Raw genomic sequence first — 5090 nt, 5'->3', positions numbered from 1 at the left:
GAGAGCCATGAGGCTCTGGGAAGCTGCTCAGCCTACAAGGCAGCTTAGCTCTATGGAGAAAAGGTATCTGCCACCTGTCTCCCCTGGGTGCTAATTACTGATGATCAGTATGCAACAACCCCTTGCAGTGTGAAATCCCAGAGCATGTCAGAGGCCCCAGTGCCTTTAGCCCTGCAGCACACCTGTGCAGAAGAGGAGGGGCCTTTAATTGAGACGTGGGGAGCCAAGATATTAAGACAGCAGAGCGAGCCACCTGAGGCTGTCCAGGGCATCAGTAGCAGAGCCCTAGTTTGTCTGATGCCCAGCCCTGTGTTGTAATCTCTGCCCCTCGTTTCCTTAGGAGCCAGCCCATGCATGCGGGCACTTTGACAAAGCGCCTCTCCTAACTGTCCCACAGAGCTGTTTCTGATGCGCTGCTGCTGAGGTTTGTGCGAGCTGCTATTTTCCACCCTCCCACTGGGTTTTCTTGCCGTGCTCAGGCCTGGCAAACAGAGGGACGAAGGCGTGTGTGCAGCCCTGACAAAACAGCTGGAATGCCCCTCCCTCCTCTGCTCCTAGGCCTTCCCCTTTTGTTCCATGCAAGGCATCCCAGAGCCCAGCGTTAGAGGCACGTTGGCGGAGCCTCTTCCCCAACAGCCATTGCCACGCAGGGAGCCCACGTAGCCCCTTGCCTGCCTCCAAAGCCTGCTCCTTTCCCCAGGATCAGCTCCTGCCTGCAGCTCTCCATCTTTGCCAGCAGCAGCATCCTCCAGCCCTGGCTGCATCTGCGTCCTTGTCTGCTCCCTCCTCCTCTGGCTTCTCTCCTTCTCCTTGTGTCTGCCTGGATGCAGCAAGCTTGAGCCTAAGGGAGTGGCACGCTGTACTCCAGGGGAAGCGCTGCAGCCTCCAGGAAGGTTGGAGTAGCAAGAGGCTGCAGCAGGCAGGCTGGAGAGCTCCTCCTCTGCCCCCCTGCAACCTGGATGCTGAGAAGAGAGAAGGTAAGGAGGGACCTGGGCTGGTGGAGGGTGGAGAAGGCAGCAGAGGATGGGTAGGGGCTCGGTATTTCGGCCCACGTTGGGCCAGCCACAAAGGAGGAGGGTGAATGAACCTGGTTTAGTTCCCTGGTGGAAAATGCCTGAGGGTCCCTGGCACTGGCAGCAGTGCAGTCCAGCCTCCCGTCTCCTTGCTAAAGGATTGGTCGTGGCAAAGCATTGTCCTTGGGCTGGGGGAAGAAAAGGCACGGCCCTTATTATGGGCTGTGTTTTGTGCTAAGGATGCTGCCGCGGTGGCGTTCCCGCTTGGCTTTGCTGCAATTGAACTTGGACGGCTGGGGCAGGCGGGGGAAATGGTGGATGGACGGACGGGAGCAGCGAGCTTGGCTTTGCAGTGTGCTGAACACACCCACCTGCGCACACGCCTGGCCAGGGAGACGAGCCTGGCTTGGTTCGGATGTGAACTGTGTGTCAGTATTGGCTCGGTGGTGAGGGCGTGCGCGCGTGCGTGCCCACATGGCCAAGCAGGATGGCACCATCCTTTTCTTACCTTGCATCAAGCAGGAGCCTGCAACTTGAGAGGCAGGGATGATGGTATTTGCCATCATCTATTGCTGAGCCCCCGCTGAGCTCTGGTACTCGGGCAGGAGCAGGTCTGCCTTTGTCTGGTGGTGGTTTGTCAGTGTGGCCGTGCCTGGTTGGGCATCGCTTCTCCCTTATGGCTGTCTCATCCTTTTGCTGTTGGCATTAGCTGTGTGACAGGAATTGTCCTTGTCCTGTTTGTAGCTGGGAAATGCCCTTCTAAGCAAGGCCGCCCTGGTGTGTGGTGTTACAATTTGCATAGTGCTGTGGGTGCCCGTATGCAGATCTGGTCTCTGCCTCGGGCAGCTTCCAGTGCGAGCCAAATCGCGCCTGTTTTGGCAAGCTGGTATCAACCAAAGCAGCAGCCCTGGTGTTACTCGGAGCATCTGGGCAGGCTGGGCTGAGAAGCATTTGGAAAGCGCTGTGAAGACAAAGCGTTATGTCAGTGCCCCGCATTATTTACTGCTCTATTGATTGTCAGTCCAGGGGGGCCTTGTGAACCCGGCTTCAAAATTCATCCTGCTGGGAAGAGTGTCAAGTTTCAGCAGCCTGGCTGGTTGGCAGAGAGGTTTCCTTGAGGGTGACTTGCATTTTAAGGAGAGGTTTTCTTTTTATTTGCGGCGTCTTGTAGGATTTGCCTGCCTTCTCCTTTGCCCAGTTTGCTGCTGGGCAACGCTCCTTTATCCAGCTGTGCTCAAGACGCCGCTTTAATCAGCACACTTCAGTCCTGCCCTGTCATTGCTGGAAGTTGAGGCTTTCAGCGCAGCTGCCTGGCTGGTTTTGAAACTTGGGTCTGGTATTTGGCAGGTCAAGGAACTGCTTGCCAGCTGCTAGGCTGTCTGTATGTAACCCGCTTTCATTAGTTGGGTCCAGCAGAGGAGGAAGATCTGCAGTTGATCGGCTGCGCTCTCCCTGAAAGGTGGCAGTCACTGTGCCTGCCAGGAGCTATTCCCCTGGCAGGTGTAGGACTTCCAAGGGATAGCCCAGAGATTGGGCTGTGCTGGAAGTGGAGCCAGGGTGTCAAAGGGGGATGCTGAGAGACCAGGACTGGCTCCTGGTAATGAACATGTGGGTTTTCCAGGGGATGTTGGTGTGATGCAAATCATGGCCTGGGTTATCTGCTGAGGACAAGATTTGGTTGCCTCTCCCATCTTTGCTGGTTGGCCCCTTGCTATTTCCAGTCCTGGAGGCTGCTCTGATTTACACCGGCTATCAGTCTACACCCTCTCTTTCTCCCACGCACATCGTCTGTTTTGGCAGAAATAAAGGAGATGGCTGTAACCTCACAAGGGACCTCCCAACACCAAAAGGATCCCTAGTTATGGAGGTGCTGGTGGTGGTGGAGGAGCAGGTCTGAAACTTTGGTTTCATGTTTATTTTAAAAGCTCTTATCTACTTTGGACCTTGAAAGCTTGGAAGCATTTTTTTTTTAATGTCTCTCCTCACTGCTGATGCTTTCAAGGGACAGTAGATAGATTTACACAAAGTCCATGCACCACTTCTGGGCAGGTCATGGCTAACGAGTGCAAATGGATTGCAGCATTGTTAATAAGTGGCTATAAAAGCTGTGGATAAACCTGGGCAAAGTGAGCTGGGCTGGAACGTGTTACTGCTCCCCTGGTTTGTAGAACGTGGTTTGGCCTCGTTTGCAATGGCCAGGCAGAAAGTATTTATAGACCTTAGATGACCTGATTTCTTTCTCTTCTTTTTGTTCAGTGGTGCTGGGCGCCCTGAGCTCCAGCTGAACTCAGTGACATTCACAGGGACAAACGTGTATGTTGGGTGTATGTATGCCCCTTGGTGCTATAGCTACTGTAGGGACGGCTCTTCATATATTTTATATCTTTTCCTCTTGAAGCTCTTTTAATGTTGAGAATCCAGGTCTTGTTTGCCTTGGAGAATGCCCCACTATAGATTATGGTGGTGGCTCCCCAGGCCTCCGGTCGATATCAAAGCCTCATTGTGCTAATCCGGGGTGGACAATTATTTTGGGTGGAGGGCTGCTTACTGAGTTTTTATCAAGCCATTGAGGGCCGCATGACAGGCAGCCGGGGGCAGATAAATATTAACTTTCTAAATTTTTCAGGGGCCCCGCGGGCCGTATAGAACGGCCTGGTGGGTCGCATTTTGCCCACCCCTGCGCTAATCAGGAGCGAGACAACCCAGCCCTCAATTCTCTGTGGTCCAGTTAGACCAAACAGTTGGGGAGGGAGAAATGAAATGAGTTGTCCAAGGTCAAACAAGCAGGTCGGGGCAAAGCTGGGAGTTGAGTCAAGTGCCTTATCCCCAGGGCTGTCAGGTTTTTCGGAACTCAGTTGCTTTGCAGCATTTCTAATGCTGATCTGCAAGTGATAAATAATCCATTTAGACTCTCCAGGCCTCTGCTGAGCTTGCATACCTGGCATTTGGGATAAAAATATCCTTTTCCCTTATAATCTGGCATGATTGACAGAGAAAATCATTAAGAGACAAATGCAGAACTTCCACTGATCAACAGTTACCGGTGCTCCATCAATGAGACCTTATCTGTGGGATATTCCCTTTTAGCTGGGATGCTAAACTATACAGCTCACTTCCACCTTGTGTATGGCTACTTTCAACTTCCAGTTGTCATGTTCTCCAACAGCGGTCTCCTGACTGTAGCTGGGAGTGGAGAGATGACTTCATTTCACATGACTCTGAGTCTGGCACTTTGCTTCAGCTTTCTGCGCTCACACTGTCTCTCTCAAAGCACATATGCCCCCCTCTGCAAACCAAACAAAAATCCAGAGGAAAAAAAACTTTTTTTTAATTATTACCAGTAAGAGTGGCAACCTTTTTGCATGAGACCTCCTCCACTGATATGATTCCTAATGGAATATCATTTATTAGCAACTTTTATAGAAGGAAAAAATGAAATCTGATTTAGGGAATAGCTAGGGTTGTTCTGGACACAGCAGAAGCAGAAGGAGCACGTTTAAATAAATGCCGCCAAAGATTGTCAAATGCCATTACTGCAGCGTAGTGATGTCAGCTCCAGTTTGACATCAAATTCCATGCCAATCTGGTGGATGTTAGTTTTAGTGTAACATCCTTAAAAATAAGTTGCCTGCAAATAAGCCACCATTTGCAGGTGACTTATTTCCATGGTAGAGTGTTTTATCTAGCTAGCTATGCTTCTTCCCACATGCTCAGCCAGCAGAGGACTTAATGGACTTGCCCAAGGTTGGGCATTGCAATCAGTAAAAATATCTCCATCTCCTGAGTGCCTGCCCAGTGCATACATCAGGCTGCCTCTCAAGATGGAGGATGCTTTGTGTTCTAGTTGTATTAAATAAGTGACCCTACTGAAGCCCAGGGAGCTCTGAAACACTGGCAGAATTGATGTTTGTTACTCTCTTTTAAAAGGGTTGTGAGTTTTACGGATCTCATTTCTGACACTTAACTTCCATGGTGGCTATGCGCAAAATCACTTCTGTTTCCCTGTGTGCAAAAGGGACTTATTGGCCCGTTCTTCCTATAGAGTAAAATATTTTCAAATCACCTTTTTAACCAACA

General features: G+C 51.0%; 1 protein-coding gene across 2 annotated transcripts in view; it reads left to right on the top strand.

Moving 5' to 3' along the window:
* Nucleotides 1–473: 473 nt before the first annotated feature.
* CLIP2 (CAP-Gly domain containing linker protein 2) overlaps nt 474–5090 on the top strand; it is a 150195-nt gene continuing 145578 nt past the window's right edge. Inside the window, exon 1 of one of the 2 annotated variants that reach the window (XM_019511410.1) lies at nt 474–977. The gene's annotated coding sequence lies outside the window, so the exon portion shown is untranslated. The remainder of the gene's footprint in view (nt 978–5090) is intronic. The other variant, XM_019511411.1, reaches the window with a different exon arrangement.

This window comes from Gavialis gangeticus, unplaced genomic scaffold (assembly GCF_001723915.1).
Source record: "Gavialis gangeticus isolate Ggan-Ray unplaced genomic scaffold, GavGan_comp1, whole genome shotgun sequence".
Lineage (NCBI taxonomy): Eukaryota > Metazoa > Chordata > Crocodylia > Gavialidae > Gavialis > Gavialis gangeticus.
The sequence above is the reverse complement of the archived record's forward strand: the minus strand, read 5'-3'. Positions and strand labels throughout refer to the sequence as shown.